Below are 23,500 nucleotides of genomic sequence, written 5' to 3' on the forward strand. Positions count from 1 at the left end.
GACTTCTTTCCAACTTGCAAGATCAGGTCTTGTAGAAGGCACTGTATAAATGGATCATTAACCCTAAATGGTTAACTATATTAATACCTGTTCCCACACTTTTTTCAGGTACCAGGCTGTCAACAGATTAGTCCTTAATATTTAGCAGGGGACCTGTGAGTTAGTCGTCAAGTGTTTTAGTATTTATCAAGCTGGAGAAAAGTAACATCTAGCAACCAGACCCTGTAGATGTGGCCAGCCTCAAGTGATCATCACTGTGGCTTTGAGATGGGAGGAATTAGGAGAAGAGTAGTAGACAGGGCTGACTGCAATGTTCTTATTTATATCAAGATTCTGAAAGAGATGTTAAGGTAGAAGAAAGAAGAGTGTTCCCTGTGCTGGTGTGAGTGACATCCATTGGAATCTGTGAAATGATTTAAGTCTAGGTCTTAATGTGCAACCATGCCAATCTAGTGGAGCTAAATATTGCTGCTAACTGGGATCCTTCAGCTCTGAAGGCCACTAGTCTCACCAGATAAGAGCAGATGAAAAAAAAACATATTCTCTTAAACCAGATGAAGTTATCAGATATTGTCTTTGTAAGTAATTATCAATATAATATAATATAATATAATATAATATATAATGGGAAGGGAAGGGAAGGGAAGGGAAGGGAAGGGAAGGGAAGGGAAGGGAAGGGAAGGGAAGGGAAGGGAAGGGAAGGGAAGGGAAGGGAAGGGAAGGGAAGGGAAGGGAAGGGAAGGGAAGGGAAGGGAAGGGAAGGGAAGGGAAGGGAAGGGAAGGGAAGGGAAGGGAAGGGAAGGGAAGGGAAGGGAAGGGAAGGGAAGGGAAGGGAAGGGAAGGGAAGGGAAGGGAAGGGAAGGGAAGGGAAGGGAAGGGAAGGGAAGGGAAGGGAAGGGAAGGGAAGGGAAGGGAAGGGAAGGGAAGGGAAGGGAAGGGAAGGGAAGGGAAGGGAAGGGAAGGGAAGGGAAGGGAAGGGAAGGGAAGGGAAGGGAAGGGAAGGGAAGGGAAGGGAAGGGAAGGGAAGGGAAGGGAAGGGAAGGGAAGGGAAGGGAAGGGAAGGGAAGGGAAGGGAAGGGAAGAAAATGACTCTTGCACAAGCTGCTCAGACCTCTTCTAACTAAGCTTTTATGAACTATTCTAAATTATCACTAAATTTAGTATAGCTTTAGTTCAAGTACTTTCAAAAAACCTCCAGTGATAGTCAGTCCAGGCATTTGTTTTTCTCTTTTAAATTCAGTCAGTTCAAAAATGTTGGGCAAACTAACCTCGTCAAAGGGATATAAAGATCACAAATCATTATTTTCTAGCTGGCAATAAAGTAAAGTTGGTAAATAAACCCAGCATCACTTGCTTGTTAGTGAATGAATGGGATGACTACTTCCTAGATTCCAGACTATATCGTGAAGTCAGATACAAAAATAAAAAAGGGTAGTGTCCATGTTTACTGTTAGAAAATGTCAGCTTTATTCTGTTTGTCACACTGATCATGTCTGATCATATCCCAGTTAAAATCTAGGGGAATAAACTGTTGTCTTTTCAGCTTCTTATTTTGTTTTCTTGTCTTTACAAATAAGAATGAAGCTTCACATAGCTTAATTCACATAAATTAATAAAGTCCCAAGCCCTGTTTTAATATCCTCAAAGTTTTATTGTTGGAAGGTAGCTGGGCATATTATAAGATAGAACATTCATGAGGAGCACACAGCGTTAGTAGCTGGTCTGAAAATATCATGTATAAATATCATGTATATGATATTTAGTAGCTGGTCTGAAAATATCATGTATATTCATATTTCTTTCTTCACCTTCTGCCAAGTACAGAAGCAATGTACTATTTCTGTAATGTGGACCTTTTTAATCAGCCTCATGAAAAGATGTGACTCAATTCCATTTCAGCTTCAGAGACCTGCTTCAATGTGGTACATGAAGTGATGGACTTGGGTACTGCTGCCCTGCAGACCTAAGGAGATGGGATGTGACAGTGTCCTATGTCCCTGGAGTTCTGTAGGACAGATTTTTTCCAAGTGGATTACATACCCCCCTTGCTGAACACAGCAGTCCCAATAGACGTTTCCCTGGCTACTCGGGCATGAATATCTGAGAATGTATGAATAACGAGCACTGTGCTGCTACCCCTGTACATACTGGAAATGTTCCTGCTTGAAGGGCCAAAACTGGTTAGCAGGAGGTTGACCAACATGAATTATTTGCCTTACTGAAATAATAGTATGTTTCCTTATTTAAAAAACAAACAAAAAAAATAAATAAAACCTGTTCATTTTACTCAACAAGAGAGGCATTTGTGCTTAGTAAAGAAATAAAGATGTTTTGTCAAAGCCATTGCAGTTCTGTGAAACGTTTATTCAGCTGCCAATGCTCTACTGTTGCTTCATAAAATTCCTCCATTTAGTTGCTAACCAATAACTGCGGTAACAATTAAGCATGTTCCTTTCAGCTGGATAATTAAATGCCAAAAAACTCACCACTCAATATGTAATTCACTCAACATCTTGTTGTTTGAAGGGACTAGTGTTCACAGATAGGATGGATTGAATTCTTAACAACATCTGGCATGAGCAATGGACTTGGCTGTCTCAGTAACAGCATTACATTCATGGTAGGAATGACAGCTAAATGTAGGAAGATGGATGGGCCTTTTCTCTGAAGTGGCAGATTCATGGTTGTAGCCTAATGAATCAGTATGTTGTAACCCCTGGCCATGTACATATTGGCCTGTTGGTAGTGACAAGCTACATCAGGAGGTCCAGAGCAAATTGTAGTTGTCAGATCTAATGGAGAAAGATGCTGGCTTATAAGTTACTGGGAAAGCTGAGTATAGTTTCCATTCCAATAACCTGGATCAAAACACTTCCTGATCTCCTTGGTCAATTTATTCTGTCACTTAATTAAACAAAAAACATTACAAGTTTCCACGGCCAGACTGAAGGACAAAAGGAGATTCTTTAACCTTGGGAAAAAAAAAATACAGCAAATATAGATGTTAGGTCTCAAGAAAACTTTCTTTTTTTCATAGATCTGAGTTTATAGAAATATTTAGAGCACTTACACATTTTAATGTTCCTGGATGTCCTAATTTTGCAATGTTTTATACATTGAAGCCAGTGAAAAAAGAAGGATGCTCAGTGCAAGCCAGGCTTTTGACAGCATACTGCAATTAGACACAAAAAGTACTACTTAATAATAATAATAATTCTTCTAACATCCAAATGGATTATACAATGATCTGACTCCTGAAGAAACAGTGTTGCAATTAATAGATTAAAAAAAGTATTTCCTTCTTCTCTATATGCTTCTGATAGATTGAGGTTGGGGGAAGGGAATACAGATAAAATAGGAACAAAGGAGATGTGTTTTTTTTCTCTCTCTCCTTTTTTTTTTTTTTTAATTGTCTTCTACTTAACAATTAACTATAAGTGATTGACGGATTTTTTGTTGTTGTTTTGATTTTTTTTTCAGGATTCCAAGGACACAGAAGAGAAATAATAGATGTTTTGAATGCACACTATTGACACTTATCAATATGATCCCTTCCACCTTTTCTTAAATAACACTACATTAATTAGTTGAAGACTAATGGGAATGAATCCTGGGTACTCTGGACGTGTCCCTTGAGAAATTAATTCAGTATATATGTGTCCAATATTAGCATTTTCCTGCCTCACTGAAATATATTGTGCTAAATTTTGAAATACCTAAAGCAGAAGCCATTATGCTGCAGGCCATAATATATTCTGCAAAGCTCTAAAGAGTAGATTTTAACCAGCCTTGTCTTTGCACAAATATTTTTGTCGGCTGTTGATATGTGAAGAATAAACTCTGCCCCTTTTTTTCTCTGTCTCTAAGTACTCTTGAAAACATGATGATTTGTCTCAGGAGAAAAGTTGTTTCCTGATGACATATATTTATTTATTAATAAAATGTACATAAGCTCTTGAAGAATACAGGTGAACTCTCAAATCAATATAAATTAAATAATACCTGAATTTTGCCACAGAAACTATACTATGGGCATTGCATTTTCAAAAGTCACAGGATTGTGTTCTAGTTTCAGTAGTGACACATTGTCTAGGAAGCAATCCCATATAAGCATCTATTTTATAAATTTTTAGATTGTGAGCAAATGTCTCTTTGTCCATAAGGAAATTTTGTTCTTACTCCTAGCTTGAAATTGCACATAGCAACTCTTGTGAAACTGGCAAAGATATCAGTTATACAACCCTTGTGAAACTGGCAAAGATATTAATTATATACATGTACATACATTCATATTTGTTGTTATTTTTTGTTACTCTTAGGTAGATTATACTGTAGAGTTACTTTCTTCAGCAATAATAACTTGTCCAAACAATAGGGATTTTTAAGTTTTGCCACTGCAGTCTGAGAGACACAAAATAATGGAGCTAGAAACTCTGTTTTTATTTTTCTACAGAATAGACATGTTAGATTGGAAAATTTCTGTATAGGGTCTTCTTAGAGAGTCTTTGCACCATGCCAGAAACAGAAGTTTGTTAATTGTTGAGGAAACTCAAAAATAAATAAAAAATGGTAATTGAGAATCTATCTAATAACAGAAAAGCATACATGAACATCAAGTTTGAGATCATGACAGTCAGCATAAGAGCAGATTTTCCATCTATTGAGGGAAAAAAAAAAAAAAAGACATTTAAGTTATTTTTAGGAAACAATTTTTTTTAAGAAACATCACAGATATCCATCACCATTTTATTCTGAACACACTTTTAAAATATTTAAAACAGTTTTCTGAAGGAAAAGTTATTTTCAAGGTAAAAACAACAACAAAAACTCTTTCTAGTAGTCCTTTTTTATTATTATTATTATTATTCTCTTTTTTTTTTTCTTAAACCAATGAGACTGTTTTATCGAAATCCAAAATCTTTTGGCAAAACATAATTTGTGTTGTTTCATATAAATTTTCATAGTTTCATATAAAAGGTTTTGAATAGTATACACTCTATTTCCACATATTGCAAGCATAAGGAGTGAATGCATTTGGTCAGTTTCTAATGGAAACTGAAGGAAGCAAAGGCACTCCTAACAGGATACACCCAACGGTAAGAATCCCATTGATTTTATAATGTGTGTTATCATAGTGTAATTTTTCTCTTTCCTTCTTTGACACTTACAAAGTTGTTGTTTCTTAACTCTACTCCAGTCTGGATAGAAATGGGAGCAGATTTGTCATAGGATGTTCTTGGCATGGAGCTAAACAGCTGTAGAATTCCCTTCTCAGTATGGATTGCCAAGGGTCAGATTAAAAACATACTTAAAACATACTTTAAAAAAAAACTAGCTGGTGTATCTGTTCCCACAGATTTTTGTGAGAAGGATGGAAGTAGGAAAGTGACCTGCAGAACAGAGCAATCTGAGCTGTTCCTACTGAAAAGAATGCTGGCATTTTAAGATCATTTGCAGGTTCAGCCTGGAGCCTTCAAAGCCATCTGCAGAGTTAAGGTGTCATACTTCATAAAGGAATTTTAGAAATAACAACGTGTCTGTTTGTTTCAGAAGTGTTATCCTCAGTAATTGTTGTGGAGAAACAACAAGTAATACTTATATGAAGTTAAAGGATCCATCTCAGCACAGAAAGCTCTATTCATCATACACTAATGCATGAATTTTAAAAAGATAGGTATGTAAGGCATGCAGCACCCAGTTTAGAAATTGGATGTAATGGAAAATGTGTAATTGAATAGGCTAGTATCCATGGGTCTGACTGTTCAGGTCACTGTTACATAACAGGAGCTGGAAAGTAAGAAGATTGAAAATCTGTGCAGCATTATTGAAAGGTATGTGTTATTTTTAAGGTGAAATAATGAGGCACATTTTACTGTTATTTTATGCTGGCACAGTGCAGAATATTGGCCATTGGAACAGGGTGCAGAGGGGGAACACTTCAAGATTTCAAACCTGCTTCAGAGTATGCACAGCCAAAAAGTTCAGTTTTAATACTTCTTTACATTTTAAAGAGTAGCACACACAGTGGAAAAAAAATAATAACAATAATAAGGGACCACTTTTTTATTATTTTAACTTACAGTGGTGTTAATATAGTAGAGTGAAATAGATCACCATCATTTGTAAACTATGGAGAAAAGAGTGATTTTATTTTATTATTTGTATAGTGGTCTAAGTTCAGCAGTCTACTTTCTTTCCTAATCCTTGAAGTAGATTGTCAAAATACACTATGGAATGGCATCTTGTATTATGTTAATTGAAATTTCTGAGTTTATTGAAAGTGTCACTTCGAAGAAATCTAACAGATTAGAGACCAGGAGCACACTAAACTTCTGAAGAGTTTACAGCAGGTGGCAAGAAGGAAATAACTTCTGGAACAGAAATATTGTGAAGGAAAGACTGTGTCTGAGGTGGAACATTTAGACCGATTTACCAGCTAAATGAGTTCAAGGAACAGGAGATATCCAGATGACACATCTGACCTGTTTTCCCTCTATAGCAGAGTGGGAACTGGTTTTCCTTACCTCTAAATATCTTTCCTTATTCCTTTTTTTTTTTTTTTTTCATTTGTGTCCTGTATTAATGTCAATTAGCTCTCCTGCATGATTAGGAAAGCATGAAAGTTTTGATGAGAGAGTAATGATGTTCTGAATTTGAGAAGGCCCTCAAGAAACAGAATTTTGGTGGGTAGTTTCTGAGTTCCTGTGATAAAGAAAATATTTTACTGGTATGTTCAAGAAATTTACTGAAATAAGATCTATATTTATTATTTATCTTTCCATTATAGTCCACCTAAGTCATCTATTTGTCTACAGGGTCAGCTTCTGGCCTGCTAAGGTTTTTAGGAAGAGGAGGGAAATTCACGTTATTCAGATGAAGGAACATCTGGAAAAAAAAATAGCATAATGTTATTGGCTAAAGGGAAACTACATTCTTTCTTCTTTTTCTTCCTTTATTTCCAAAAGAAAGCAGTCAGAAATGAAAGTTAATTTGATGCTTTATTTATAAGTCCAGGTCCAAGCTATCCCAATTCTGCATTTTGACCTTTGACTTAACATTTGATATAGAAGAACCTTCTGAACTTATGCTGCAGGCTGGAGAACATGTAAGTTTTCATTGACATAACTGTTCTGGAATGTTGCTTTTATAGGTATAAATTTTGACAACAATTTTGAGTATTTATTTACAGATGATTAAAGGATACAAATCATTCTCTATATTGATTTCTCACCAAAGCTGAATATAGCCAAGAATGTTACATCTGTTAAATGTAAGGTCAAAGGAACTGATTTTTTAACTAAGGTGGAAAAAATTGTAGCTATTTCAGAAAATGTATTTTTGGAACTCTATTTGATATGAAATAGATTTCTTTAATGTATTTGCTGTTTGTGCTTGCCTTCTTATTGCTAGTACTTGCCACCCCAACATGTTCTGAAATCTGTACTGGCACCATCACTTTCCCGAGCAGAATTATAACATGTTCCAATTCAACTAAGAGTAGCATCTCTTATTGCAATGCCAGCAACAATTTTAAACAGCTACCATCTCCTGCAGTCTTTTGTGTGCAATTAGTCGAAAGCTACAGAGGGCACTCATATCCCATGGTGCTCTGAAAGGAAATACTGTCCCATTAAAGGTTGCATTCAGTTGTGTGGGGTTTTTTTGTTTGTTTGTTTGTTTTTTTCCTGTCACTAAGAAAGCATTCAATTGTTTCTTCTGTCAGTGAGAAATCCTTGTTCTAACTGGAAAACAGTTAGTACAAATTTCTATTCTAATAATGGGTGGAGTTGCAATTGTAACAATCCATTGTTAACAGATGCCAAAAAGGAAGACTATATGTGAGCAGTAGAATGCTTTAAATCCTACTTATGAGCCTCTCATTTTCAAAGAAAAAAAAAATGCCAAGTACCTGATTGAATTCAGTTTCCCACTGATTCGGTCCATGGAGGAATCCTCCACTTATGTGTCCTACTTGTGCAGAGAAATAAGGCAGCCTGGGACAGCACTAGGTGTCAGCTTGCAAGACTGTTTACTGCTCAGGTATTCCACCCTCAATTGAGTATCTAATGTAGAAAGACTGAGGTAAATATTACACTATATTTTGTCAGAATATTCTTTTCCTTTTTCTTCACATTTTTCTTAATGAAAAGAAGTAGAATTATATATATGCGATCAACTACAGTTGATGTTCATTATTAACCTTGCTGTCTTCAGCACTACAATCATACACTAAGAAAATTCCTTTTAAGTGTGGCAGAACAGTAAAAAGTTATATTGATTTAAAGAAGAAAGTATTTAAGATGAGATTGGTCATGCAGTGACTTCATGTGCATGTCTACATACATGTCAGGTGTCTAAACTCACATTACAGTCAACAATACCTAAAGAATAAGTGTCTACTTTAGGCTAAACTCCATTATAGTGGTGGCTCTTCCAGATTAACTTGTGGCTTGCCTCACCTTCTCAGATACAGACACATAGCTCTGTTTGAGATATCTGAGGTATTCACAGACACTGATCTGTGTCTGTGACTGTGTCAGGGATGCCAGATCTAAGGTAAGATTTTGGGCAGACATATGGAATGCTGGACGAACAAATGGAATTTGGCTTCACAAGTGGTGAATTCTATGTGTAGTGAGCAAGCCAGACTTTACAAAATCCAGGGGAGATTTTGGGGGGGTTGGTTGTGGTTTTTTTTTCTTTCTTTCTTTCATATACTTTCATCACTAAATGTGTTTTTTGTTTTTTTTTTTTTTTGCCATCAAGTTATCATGAATCATAATGAAAGAGATAGAATGGAGTGTACACACATACACTTATCCTGCGTTGGTATAGCATATAAGGATCTATGCAAGATATGAATGTAAATATGTATATATACATGTTAAACCCTTCACATGTAAGTAACAAGTGATTTAATCACTTAGAAATCTTTCAGCTGCCAGTCTATGATCATAAGAAGTCTTTATGGAATCCTTCATTTATGGAGCAAATACCCCATTTATTTGCAAAATGAACACTGTCAAGGGCAATGTTCTCATGTTGTCACTGATTTCAAGACAGTTTATGTTTCTATGTGAGAAGAATCCAGTTGTCAATTATTTCTTGCTACTCACTCTAGCCAACTCCCACTGACTTCAGTGAGTGGATGTGATAGAAACTTAGCACCTTTCCAGATATTGTGATATTTTCTGACCTTGATTTTTTTTGATTGTTTTTGCTTTTGCTGTTGTTGTTTAGTAAGGAATTTCTAATCACTGTTTAAAAACTAACTGTAATGAAATTTTAATGAAGTTTGAACCTCATTAGTCAAAAGCAAACAAAGGTTTCATCTCAGAAATACCTCTTTTTCCCCAACAACTACCTTTAATCCAAGTAAATTAATTTTCCAGCCTTCACTTTTAATCCATTCTGGAATCTTAAAATTGATTTTCTCTTTATTAAAACTTTAAATTGGCTTTTTTTCCTTTCTGAATCCCCAGACATCAATATATCAGCCAACTTGGTCATACATAATAACTTCTTATATTAGTCTTGGTAATAGTGGAGTCCTTGGGTACCTCTATCCCTTAAAGCAAAAGAAACTTCACAAAAGCATGCAAAAACACAGACTGTGCTGCAAAGGTGCTAACATCTATAAACACAGACAGAAGAAACATAAAAGAATAGAAGTGAAGTGAGCAAAGTAACTTTGGAAAAATTCAGTTTGTTAGCTTAATTTAACAAAGGTTTAAGAGTTTCCAATGATAGAAATGCAGAAAGGAAAGTAAATAGGACAATGGTATTGAGAAAATGAAAGCAACTGGGCTGAGAAGGAGACATGGAAAGACCCAACATAGCAGGAAAGTGAGGCTAGTAGCAAGGAAGTGTGAAAAAAAAGTGTGGAACAAAGACTAATCTGGAAATTCCTATTCAGTACAATAATTGATGAAGAAAATGGCAGATTTTCTTCTCTACCCTTCTGTTTTTTCCAGTACATACAGATAAGGCCAAGTGGTTGTAAAACAAGATGTCCTTGCCCTGCTGTTATTTTTTCGGCTAAGCAAACCCAACTTCAATTGGCAGTTGAGGAGATCTGTAGAGGTGGGAGCTGGATTCATGCTGACGGATTATCTACACAATAAATCTGGGCTGCTGAGAGAACAGAATGCTGGAGGAATGGACAGCAGGGAGTTCAAATAGGAATTAAAACATCTTAAATTTGATACAATTTAAAATGGGGGGAAAGTCAAAGTTATCATCAGAATTTCCTTTTTGTGTGTGTGTGTGTGTGCTCATGTTTAAGATTCTCAGCCACAAGATGGGGACAAAATAAGTTTCAGGTGGGAATAGCTATTGAGCTGTATGTGGGAAATCATCACAACTCCATTCTTCACTCATTCTTCACTGTGTGGGCATGTTTTCATAGAAAAATGAAAAAAAAATAAAACAAGACAATGCCAAAAACAAACAAACGAACAGTAACAACAAAAAACACAATAGATTGATTTAAAGGTAGGAAACAGACGTTTTTAAAAATATTATTTCTCACACTGGACATGTTTGACAGAGAAGTGCCTACAGAAGCCAAGCCAGGACCTCTGCTATTCACCATATTCCTAAAAGATCTGGAAAAGGACGCAAGCTGAAAAATGAAAAAATAATAATAATAATTTAAAAAAATATTGATACAAAGTTATTCACGGTAACAAGAATGAGAGCAGACTATGAAGAACTGCATAGCAATACTCAGTGACTGGGCACCTAAGGGAGATGAAATTCAGTGGAAATATACGTGAAGTGAGACACATAAAAATAACAGTTGCAGCTGCACACACAAAATTATTGTTAGTAAATAGATCATTACAATCCAGGAGTGAAACCTTGGCTTTATGATAAATTATGCCATAACAAAAACAATACAGTACTCTGAAAAAGAAAATAAAATATTATAAATTATTAAAACAAAACAAAAGGGCTTGTTTGCGGACACCTTGAACACTATATGCATCTCAAGAAATAGTCTATCAGAACTAATAAAAGTCCAGAGAAGAACACAAAAAAAAAAAAAAAGATGGTCAGAAGTTTTTAAGGCAGTAAAAGTGAATAAGCAGTTGTAGAATAAGATGACATTACAGAGCTCTACAAAATCATGAGTGGAATGGAGATGGATAGACATGAGTCTATCCATCATGAGATCATTCACTGTCTTTTCTGGCAGAAGACCCAGAAGCTATCGTATAAACAATGTTCTACACAAATGAAAGGTGGTCCTTCTCACAGGGGATACTGTGAGATTTGGGATTAACAAAGGTCTTTAATATAGAAAGTTTATGTGCATTTAAAGAGAAACTGGACTAGAAAAGAATTTTTTTGAGGTTTATAAGCATACAAACCACCTTAGTGTCTGGAAGTCACTTGAATTGAAAATAGTTGAATTACATTATATGTCTCTATTTTGTCCTTATTCTTATCAAGGCAAACACTATCCAGATAGAATACAGAGTTAGACAAACCTTTTGGCTGAAACACAGTAACACATAATATGTCCACAGAGTCTTATAACCAACTGAATAAATTTCAGTTTAAAAGCATGACAACTTACTATTTGTGTTACAGTAAAAATGAAATAACTAAATCAGTTCAAAGTATTGTCCTTTAATTCTCCCAAGAAAATTTGACACTTCTGAAAGAATTCTCAAGCACAAAACTTCAGATATGTGAGTCCATTTCAAATTGTTAACTGTCTGGGGCAGAGATTTGTCAGCACCTTTGCTACTGTATCTGCATGTAGGCTAATTATTTATATGCTGATAAATGTATATTTTTAGCTACGTTCCAATGGCTGCTGCCATTGTTTGAATTTTGCATTGTTTTTGTGCTGTTGTTGTGTGATTTTTTTTATTTTGTTTTGTTTTGTTTTTCCTGGCAGATGACAATAAGTTACTAGTGCTAGGAAGTGCTGTGTTTCAATAGTAGGAAGAGCTGGTTAACATACAAAATAGGATTTACTTCATTCTGTTTCAAAGGAGCAAATTTATCTAAAGATCCCGTAGGGCCTTTGATTTAGCTAAAGGTAGCTACATTTATTGGATTAAATAGCAATGGTGACAAGTAATTTTTCTATCAGCAAGTGAATGCATCAGTAGGTAGCAGTAACAAATAGAATTCTTTTTCATGTTTGCTGAAGTTCTAGGCAAAAATGATTTGACTGATGGCCTCACTGTGTCACTAGGGCCCAGCCTCAGAACACATAACAGCACTTTTAGTGCCCCTCTATGAATTCCTAATCAGGAAACCTAAAAGCCAAGAGCCTACGACACTATCTGTGCTTTACCTAACATATGCAGTTGACTTCTGGACCTTCACATGCAGATGTCTGGACCAAACATAGAAGGAAAGCAAATATAACCTGTTTTTCAAAAAGAATATATTTATTTCTTTTTCTAAACATAATAACAATTATTCCTTTTCAAAGAAATTAATGTATTAACCATTTTCTGGAAAAAAAAAAAAAGTCAAAAGATTCATGTTTTCTACACCAGTCCAAAATAAAAAAAAGTCCTCTATAACTGAAAGTATTGTAGAGACTAGTTCAATAGCCCTGCACATCGCTCAAAGTCGAGTTTTTATAGCAAGACCTGCACTTCTGGCAATTCATTCACAACTATAATTTTTAGGGATGATATTTAAGGGCAGGCATATTAAGCAAACATGGAAGAATGCAAGAGGTGGCAGGGGGAAAAAAAAAAGAAAAAAAAGTATTAATTCAATTTGGCTGTACTTAGAGCTCACAGGAAAAAAAAATGGTAATAGTGAAGAGTCTAATTTTCTTAATATTTTATTGGAAGTTGATGGGGAATGACAGCAGAAAAAAATTTCTGGCTCTTAAAACTACACAGGAGCCAGAGTCAATTTGTATTTTGTATATGAAGCCAAAAGTATGAGAAAGCATAAAGCTCCATAAACTTATACAACTTGTGAAATGAAGGCTTTATTTTTAAAATTAATGTGCTTTTTCCCTAACCTTTTCTTCAAAACTTCCATAATGCTACTAAAATAATTTTCCTTTCCAGCACTCTTCGTCACTTCCTAATCTTCTCTGGCATCTGAAACATGGTTTCTTATCAGCAAAACTGACTTTTCTTTCTCCCTTTACTCCAGTGAAAACATTTAAGGATCCCAATCTACATAATCTGGTATCTGAATTCTACTTGCCAAGGTTTAATATGTTACAACAGGGAAGAAGGAGTAAGAAGCAAAATAGTCTAATTAAGTGACAGAACTTACTGTTTGCAAAACTTCACTGCTCAGAAACTCGAGGAGTTAGACAGAGTTATTACTTCAGATTGCCAGCCTATACATTCTGTTCAATTTGCTGGGCAGACAAAACATAGTTATCATACAGAACCACAGAGCCACTACAGCAGCTTGCCCAGGTAGGCATCCAGATGGGCCTTAAATATCTCCAGAGAAGGAGACTCCACGACCTCCCTGGGCAGCCTGTTCCAGTGCTCCATCACACTTACCATGAAGAAGTACTTTTGCATGTTGGTGAGGAACTTCCTGTGCTCCATTTTGTGGCCATTGCCCCTTGTCCTGTCCCCATAAACCACTGAAAAGAGGTTGGCCAAATCCCTCTGTCTCCCACACTTAAGATACTTGTAAACATTAGTAAGATCTGCTTTAATCATAATCATCTTTACTAATCATAATCATCTTTACTAATAGACTCTAGTGTGTGAATTTTGTCAAAGAATCCCTGATATTTATCAAAATTTTGAAGCATTTATTTTAATTGCTTGGCTTCAAAAAACTATTGAATAAATAAATTCTAGTAATTGTGCCTAGTTCTTGCTTCTGTTTACTCTTGGTTTGTCACTGCAAAATTCAGATTTCGTCCATTGAAGAGGGAACTTTTGAAATTTTCTACATTGAAGAGAGAAAAATATGTAGTGAAAAGTGTGTATGTGCAAAGCACAACCAAGTATAAGATACTGCCAGTTTGCCTGACATTTGTTACAAATGGATAATACTGTACAAATGTTTAAGTTTTAAATTGCAGGTGGGAAGGAGAGAGGGGAATACTAAAACTAAGTTCAACTGTATGAATTCTCTTGCATTGGAAGAAAAATGAAATTCATAAATCCATATCAGTGGAATCTAGCAGAAAGACTTCAGGAATAAGGAGAAACACTTCCATGCTTAGGTCTTGCATGTTGATCATCTTTCTCCTTTCTCTGTGGACTAGAATACGTCAAACTTTAGTATTTCACAGTACCTTTAGTATCTCACATTTATCATCTTCCCTTGCCAGTGGCAGGAAAGCAAACTGAAATATAGCCTTCTGTACCCAATATATACAGGTAAGAGAATCTATGGATTACACTGCGGTAACAAAGCATAAAAGTAATAACAGAAAAAATACCTTGTGTGTGTGTTTGTGGCATGTGAGCACAACAGTATTTTGCAGTTTGGTAACTACATCAGGTAATTTTTTCCTCACAACTTCATACCCTCTAGATATCAGAATGGGAGAAGATTTAATTCTCAGTTAAAAAATGTGAAAGTCATCTTAGATTCATACCTAAAATGAGAAATTATTGCTGAATTAAAATTTAACACTATATAACATCAACTTACTACAGCAATATAAATAGTACACAGTAACAATTCTACTAATGTAGCTTCTTCAGTATCATCAGGTTCTCTTACTCTTTATTATTTGCTGTAGCTGAAGTTAGTTAATATATTTTCAGCTTACACTATATGACGGTCTGATCAGCGTCAAAAGTCTCATAAAACAGGAAAATATTATCTATACTAGTGACGAGAAAGTAATAAATTTTGAAGTATGCTGATTAAATGTAGGAACGTTATACATACAGCAAAATAAGAATTCAGAAAAAGGAATTTCCATTTCATAGAAAGAAGTTAAGCACATTTCAAGCATTGTGTGGCAATTCATTTATACAGTGGTTTGGCTGACATATTATAGTCTGAATTGTTTTGAATAGAGAGCAGTTGCATACATGAATCAAATCCGGGTGAATAATTGCCCTTCTCTAACCATTTACCTATCTGTATGGACGATTATCTTTTTTTGTATCATTTAAGTACACTTTCCCACCATCTAGCACTTGTAAAATAATTACACAGTTCTTGTCTGCATTTTAAAACTACAGGTTACTACAATGTCTGACAATGTATCATATGATCTCAAAAATTCAGACATGTGTAATATTTTCTACAGCTACCATAACCAGATAATCTTCCAGATTCTAATTTTAAGTATCAAGAAATTAATAAAATATTAATTCAACTTCAGTTTTCAATTCATATTGAAATGCTGCCAATAATTACATTGCTTTGGGAGAGTATTCAGAAAGGAAATTGCTATTGCAGATTTGTTTGAAAAATAAAACCTGAGCCAAAAACTGCAGACTTCATTACACAAGTCTCTGAAAGTGTGTGATTTTTTTTCTCCCTATCCTCCTAGGAGTTCTCACTATGCAGATCTTCAGCACATTTTTTAACACAATATTATTTTTACTGCTCTTTATCTTATTTTCCATGACAAAAGTAACTTGTATTACAGGGAGGCAACACTTCAACATAACACGTAAGGTACACAGAAAGCAAGATGGCACCACATGCACAGCAAATAATCAAGTTAATAACTTAGCATAAAATCTAATAGCCAGTTATATGAATTTCAGTAACAAAAAGCCATGTATTTTTCATATATTTTATTTTGTCTTTTTCATTTTATGTTAGAACAGCACTCTACAGAATTCATTTCAAAGCTATTAGGAAGCTTCAAGGAGAAGTGGAAAAAAGACACTGTGTAACCTATTCAATAATAGTTGAGAAGAACCAAATAGAAAGTCTAACATGAAATGGCTTATGGTGGAGAGTTATATACTTCTAAATCTGGTTCCATGAGTTGTTTATATATTCATTTTCCATTAGAGAATTATCACAGGAAAACAAAACAAACAAACAAAAAACAAACAAAAAAAATACTATCTGAATGAAATAATCCCCAGAGCACACTTTTGACTTTCTTCAGCCAACAGACAGGAGTCTTACTTTTCCCTGCTGTCCTGTAGCCCTTCAATTTCTAGTCTTGACTGCCTGTATTCAACAGAATTCAACAGAAAAGACTCAAGAGAAAAAAAAACTTCAAAACCACAGTTTCTCCAAATCCTTCCCTTTGTGGTTTGGGCAGCCACCTGGAAGTCAGGAAATCTACAGTTGAACTTTCTTTGGCTGCAAAGGCCCCTAAAATATCTGGATAAATCCCCTCCTGCCAGGTGGTTATTTAAGTGGCAGTGAGCATTGCCACCATCACAGAGTAGCTCCCACTCAATTAGGCCAGGAGAGTTCAATTAGTCAGGAGAGTTCTCCAGCCTCTTGGTCAATAGTTGTCCACAAAGAAAATGTGTCAGCACCACCTTTGACAGAGCCCAGAACAGGAGGATCTCATTGGTTTGTCCTCAGGGAATACTATCCCCTTATCGTTACCTAGGCATTGTCTGGGATAGTGCTAATAAACCAGATAAAATAAAGCCAAAATCACACCATGGAAATATGAATAACTAAACATTATGGAACAAGAAAGTGCTCAAGATCTTGCCTTGGTCCTCACTGGTTCACTAATACAGGCCACAAGTAGATGGAGGAACACCATATTTTAAGACCTCTCAGACAACAAAGAAGACAGTTTGAATCTTTGTTAATTTATGGTATGTATTTTCTCTTTATCTTGAACTTCCTTAAGCCTAATTTTCTTTGACAACATTATATTTATAGTCTGACTTTCACAGGTGGTAAAGAAATAAAATGTTTGATTTCAATGGAATGTTGAGCATCTGAAACATCAATTCATAAATTTATCTTTGGCAAGGAATTAGGGCAATGCCACAGTGAAGAGAAACACGGGTAGTCTCCTGAAAGTAACCAGACAGCTTAGTATGGTAATGTGGTGTACTAAAAAAGACTGCCACAATAAAGTCAACCTTGGAGTAGCTTGAGTGAGATAAAACTTTTGTACAGTAAAATGAGATTAGCATTTTCTAAATTAAACTATATTAAAAAATAAAAATCAGAAGATAAACAATGAAATGGACAGATGATAACTTGTGTTGAAATTAGTGCCAGTTTTGTCAATGATTTTAACAATGCTCATTTTCAGCTCATTCTGCCATAGCTTTAGTCTTAATTAGAGCCATCTGACCTTGGGCTCTGGTGGAAACATTGAGTGCCTCTATATTGCTAAAATGTCATCAGGAACCATATAGCTGTACTTTCATAGGATTCATCCTCATTCAATAGCTTTCCTTTATAAAGAATCTTACAGAGGCTTTTGTAAGTTTTTCATATTTGTTCATTTAAGCAAATGCATAAAATAGACATAATTGTACAGATAATGTTTAATGTCTATTTTAAGAATCTAGCTATAAGTCCAGTTACTGTTGTCAAAAAGTAAATCCCTTTAAACTACTTGTCACACCTGAAAAAGTTTTTTAAGAAAGTAAAATTGATAGGGAAAAAGAAATTGCAAAATGGTGATCTTGTTTCTTTACTTTTGTCAAGTCCTGAAAGCTGTATTTCTTTTCCTGTCTCCTTTAGGAACACACCCAGACTGGATTTATGGTGGAGTCCTACTGACAAGCTAGTCAGTTTGTGAGCACTGAGAGGATTCACAAGAAGCCCTGAAACTGAAAATAGTCTGCAGTAGTTGTGGTCTAAAGACGGTGGAAACTCAAAAAATTTAGTTTAAACCTCTAGAGAAATAATTGTTCCTCCAAGTAGAAATCGACGTATATTGTTCCACATAGTAGACATATACTTTTTTTTTCTTTTTTACTAATAAGAAAAAAGGGATCATTCCAAAGGCAAAGTAAAGCTATTCCTCTGGTTTATAGATGTGTGTTGTGTTTTTTTTTGGTTTTGTTTTGTTGTGTTTTTCTGTTAAATAAGCATTTTCCTAAATAAGTTATGATATTAAGGAAGTTTTTAAAAGAAAACCAAAAATAATTGGTTTTGTTTTACTTTTTAGTATAAATTCCTTATCATTTTCCATTCTTTTTCTTAAAAGATTAGATATTAGGATCCAAAGAACAGTAAAGTTTACTTGTGACAGTTATCTCATGGCCTTAGATTTTACTGCTGATAATGGGTATATTCTTTTTAGCTTCTGTACCCTAAAAACAACTCTGAAAATGGGATGAAGCTGGCATTTCAGGGGACACCAACAATACCAAACAAGAAGAGAGCCATAACAGAGTCATATGGGATGACAATTTAAGAAGACAGTCTTAGGGTTGTCAGGTACCTTGAAGAACTTCTTACTTTTAGTACTAGGTGAACCAATCATATTGAATGCCTTGATATAAATCCCCCAGGGGATGCCTGAGCCAACTCAGTTTCTGAGTCACTAATGAGTCATAATGCTTTGTCAAAAAATTGCTCCCCAGCACTTCAGGTTCAAGAAGAGGGAATTCTGAACTCACACCGGTGCTCCATAGGAGGCTTCTAACAAAGTAAGATGAGGTCTGTAGGCAGACAGTACTTTTTATTCTGCCACCTGGTGTGGCTGGAGAAATTAGACACACTTTCAAGCACATGGGGCCTTTTTGAGGTCTGAAATAACTTTAAAAACTAAATACTAGTAGAGACCAATGGCTCAGAGTTTAGTTAGGTATGTATCAATTAAGCCCTCTTTGATAGAAAAGACAGTTGGTGACTGTGGAATAGAGGAGATGTAATTAGAGAAAGAGGAGAAAGAAGCAGATATGGTAAGGTACTTGCAGCCCAGGGAAAAGAGAAGAAAAGTATCCTGTGGAACATGGAAAGTCTGAGGGGGAGAGGGATAGAGATTTTACTCTGCCATAAAATCAGTATCTGTATAGAGCTCCATATTATCAGTAGACAGACAAATTTTAGTTCTCAGAGTGTTTCAAAGATGTTTTGTAGGTTTCTTTTCTTTTTCTTTTTCTTTTTCTTTTTCTTTTTCTTTTTCTTTTTCTTTTTCTTTTTCTTTTTCTTTTTCTTTTTCTTTTTCTTTTTCTTTTTCTTTTTCTTTTTCTTTTTCTTTTTCTTTTTCTTTTTCTTTTTCTTTTTCTTTTTCTTTTTCTTTTTCTTTTTCTTTTTCTTTTCTTTTTCTTTTTCTTTTTCTTTTTCTTTTTCTTTTCTTTTTCTTTTTCTTTTTCTTTTTCTTTTTCTTTTTTTCTTTTTTTCTTTTTCTTTTTCTTTTTCTTTTTTTCTTTTTCTTTTTCTTTTTTTCTTTTTCTTTTTCTTTTTCTTTTTCTTTTTCTTTTTCTTTTTCTTTTTCTTTTTCTTTTTCTTTTTCTTTTTCTTTTTCTTTTTCTTTTTCTTTTTCTTTTTCTTTTTCTTTTTCTTTTTCTTTTTCTTTTTCTTTTTCTTTTTCTTTTTCTTTTTTTCTTTCTTTTTCTTTTTCTTTTTCTTTTTTTCTTTCTCTTTCTCTTTCTCTATTTTCTTTCTCTTTTTCTTTTTTTTCCTTCTTTTTCTTCTTTTTCTTTTTCTTTTTTTCTTTTTCTTCTTTTTCTTTTTCTTTTTTTCTTTTTCTTTTCCTTCTTTTTTTTTTTCAATTATAACTGTACTCTAACAAGTGTTACCACCTTCACTTACTTCCCTACCTTTGTCATGGTCCTGTCTCTCTTCATATCTACAGCAAGATTGCACTGTAGTAAATCAAGGGACACAAAAATAATAATAATAAAAAAAAATCTAGTAACCAAAAAGAATAATTGCCTATAATTGTGAAAAGAAAGAAAGAAAGAAAATGTAATAAAGTATAGGACATTTCCATTTGTCATATATGGACCTAAAATATCATAATTCAGTTCTTTTCTAAAACTACATGGTCTGGATTACAGGAGAGTAGAAAGTGTGTCAATACCACCCGTACACAGCAGGGACAGCAGAGACTGCCTTTCCTAAAACCTGTGTTCACATACCTGGAGGATATGTTGTGTCTGTATGTCTTTCTCTCCATCACCATCACATGCTGGACATTGCAACTACATGTAATCCATAAGGTACTTCAGGATACATACTGACCCAGTTTGCATCTAACCTCAGTCCCTTCTTTCTCCAAACCACATATGTGGGGAAAATAAATAAATATTAAAAAAAAAAAAAAAAAGAAGGAAAAAGAAGGAAAGAAATTATATGAGCATCAGGTTGATGCTGGAATATCATAGTAATCTTGTTCTTCAGAATAAGCAGTAAAGTAAGAACAACTTACTTGTGCATTAACAGGAGATGAGGTTAAGAAACTCTTTTCCCCAAGTTATCTATGAAGCAAATGTGTCTATATCCTATATCCTCAGAGAGCCTTTTTTTTCTAGGGAGCGTAACTATTCTAGGAAAAAAAAAAATCACAGCTTGGAGTGCAAAAATTTAGCTTTTCTGCCATTTGTAGTTGATGATTTTCTTTTTCCTACCTCTATTCTATTTTGCCTTGAGCAATTTCACCATACAATTAGTGGTACCTCTCTAGCTTTGTCACTGGGCATTATGGTCCAGTATGAGAATTATTGATGATTACATTAATAAACACTGTTTTACTCCTGAAATGCCTATAGAGTGTAATTTTTACCTTTTTTTCTTTATATTTTTTCTTTTCTTTTTTTTCGGCTGATAAATTGTTGTGTGCTGCTAGAGTACCTTAAAGTAGTGGTCCCAGTGGCATGACTGGTTGACATCAGTAAATGTCTAGATGACATCTATTTTCTTTCAGATCCCTGAATTTTAATTCATAGGTGGTGATTGGTTGTTATTTCTGTTTCTGCTGTTTTGTTGTGTTTTGTATATTGCCAATTGCAAAGCCTTTGTAACTATGAAAAACAGTATTGATATTACTGCATTGGTGATCACAGTATCAAATTAATATTATCTGTGTTCATGTGTCCAGCATAAAAAAAAAATTTAGATTCTGGTGACAGGTCCATCAGAGATTTCTTCTGTCGTTTGCAGAGGGAAAAGCTAGTCCATATAATCAAAATTCATCTTTCACGGTCTCAGTGTTCCCACACTTCTCTGAAAAATACACTTGTCAGGGGTGCTTTTTGAACTGTCTTTGAACGTGACTTGTTACTTCTCCATTGGCAAATGCTCCCATTTTTCTGACTTGAAATGAATGTGTTGCAACTCCCCACACCCTGAACTGTGGTGATGAAACAGATTGTACTGGAGTAATGCTCTTACCTCTACTTATAAAATGACCCAAAACGAAAATAAACAAACAAACAACTTCCTGTTTCCCTTTCTGGACAAGATTTCCCATCACCTCCTAAATACAATCACCTCCCATGTTAAGCACTTTCACAGTGAGAAGCTGTGGATATGTCTTCATAATACGGATGTGCAATTCTCCCCACACTAATATCACTGAGAAGACATGCAACCACAGCTCAGCTTTCAAACTTACAAATAACAATTCCATCCTCCCTCTGCTAGTGAGAGGACACAACAGTTCTTCCAGACTTTTATCTTTTACCAGTTGTTATTGCATCTGCCTTTTCTAGATTAATATTTAGCCAAGTTACTCCCATATCTATTCCAATAATGCAAACTCTAGTCAGTATCTATCATGTTCAAGACATTTCAGGTATTCTCGTTACTTCTAGATCTACATAGTTGCCTAAACAAATTTTGTTTTCTTCTCAATATCCATATACATAATTTATAATGAAATATGAACATACTAACACAAAATATTAATGAGTATGACTTATTCCTGTCACTGAATTGTTTCTGCTAAGCGTATTATAGACAAATACATAAATGTTGTAGATCTCAGCTAGTAATCTTTAGTCCCTTGTGGAAGTAGAAAACATTTGTTCAATGAAGAGCTTTTTACAGAGATAAAGTACATAGCTCCAGGACACTTACACAGTGTCAATGCTTTCACATATCCTGAGTGATTTGGTACTGTTTATTTCTGTTTGTAAACACTAGATGCTTCTCTACATTTATGATGGCTTCAAACACTCAAACACGCATACGCACATGCTTATTTGCACATAAATGTGCACAAGTGTATGCACATTCAGAAGCCTGCTCTTTAACACCTACTATTCTTTCTTTTCCTTATTCCTGTCCAACTTTTTTTTTCCTTTTGTTTTCCTCTTACCTCTTTCTTTACCTATTTCTTTCCTACTCTTCCTTTCTCCCATCCTCCTCTTCTACTCTTTCTCTTTCTTTTCCCCTTTCCCTCTTTTCCTTTCCCTCTTTTCCTTTCCCTCTTTTCCTTTCCCTCTTCCTCTTCCTCTTCCTCTTCCTCTTCCTCTTCCTCTTCCTCTTCCTCTTCCTCTTCCTCTTCCTCTTCCTCTTCCTCTTCCTCTTCCTCTTCCTCTTCCTCTTCCTCTTCCTCTTCCTCTTCCTCTTCCTCTTCCTCTTCCTCTTCCTCTTCCTCTTCCTCTTCCTCTTCCTCCCTTTCTGCCTTCCTTTCCCACTTGCTTGCTTGACAGAACAAAATAACAACAGAAATCTAACATAGTTGATATTCTATTCTTTGTAAATCTTTACTGTGATTCATTCCACCTAATTTTAGCTACATAAAATGAAGTCATCTAAGTTCCCTACAAATGAAATGTGTATCGACTGTCTCTTTATCTCCCATTACCTCTAAACAAAATATGAGAAAACAGGTAAGACTCGTCTCACAGCTGAAGACAGATGAATGTAAGTGCCTACTACCTAGAGGCATCTGGAGAGCTATTTAGAACCCAATGCAGATTCCTACATCCAATCAGCTGGGTGGCTCTCCATACTCCATCATCTGAATTGACAAAGGGCTGGATCTGGTTTCTGAAACATAAATTTCATTTGCAGTTCAAGGTGCCCTGTAGAATCTAAGATATCTACGTAGGATGAATGGATAGAAATCATAGAAAACCCACTTTCTTCTAGAACAAAATATGGAAGCAAGGTGAGATATCCTAAAGCATCTCAAACTGACACTAGGTGACTATTTCTAGACAACTGAATTGAATGAGTAACCTCTGTGGACTCCATGGGGAGCTTAGATTACAAATAATCCCATAAATGTAGCTATATTAAACTGAATCCTTAGTTGATAGCCTAACAATAAACCCTGCAGAGGCTACTAAACATGAGCACCTATAGTGCCATCTGAGAGTCTCTAAATCATCTGAAAGATCTGACCAGAGTTTATAGGCAGGACACTGGCTATCAGGGACATGCTAATACATCCAGAGTGTCAGATGGAGGCCAGGCATAAGACACCATAAAATCTCAATAACCTAAATTCAGGAAACTCAATATATCCTCTGATTTTAGTCAGCTAAGTGTAGATTTGGTTGATCCCATTTTCAGTTATTGACAAAATTAACACATTGAAGGTCTGACTTTGTAGAATCACCTCTAATAAGGACTAAACAACAGAAGTGCTGTGTTTAAACCAAGAATACTCCTAGAACTCCTTCAGCAGTTATAGTTTTGTAAACAACTTATGTACTTCACAATG

The 23,500-nt window shown here is 35.1% G+C and overlaps 1 long non-coding RNA gene across 2 annotated transcripts in view; it reads left to right on the top strand.

Annotated features, from left to right (window-relative positions):
* The window catches only part of LOC308190044, a 51,180-nt gene extending 28,555 nt beyond the window's left edge, over nucleotides 1-22,625 (top strand). The window contains exons 4-5 of one of the 2 annotated variants that reach the window (XR_013946797.1): nucleotides 1,900-16,727; nucleotides 17,614-17,741. This is a non-coding gene — a long non-coding RNA (uncharacterized lncRNA). Of the gene's footprint in view, nucleotides 1-1,899 lie in introns of both variants that reach the window. The other variant, XR_013946798.1, reaches the window with a different exon arrangement.
* The last annotated feature ends 875 nt before the right edge of the window (nucleotides 22,626-23,500 follow it).

This window comes from Anser brachyrhynchus, assembly GCF_964034855.1.
Source record: "Anser brachyrhynchus genome assembly, chromosome: 2".
Taxonomy (NCBI): domain Eukaryota; kingdom Metazoa; phylum Chordata; class Aves; order Anseriformes; family Anatidae; genus Anser; species Anser brachyrhynchus.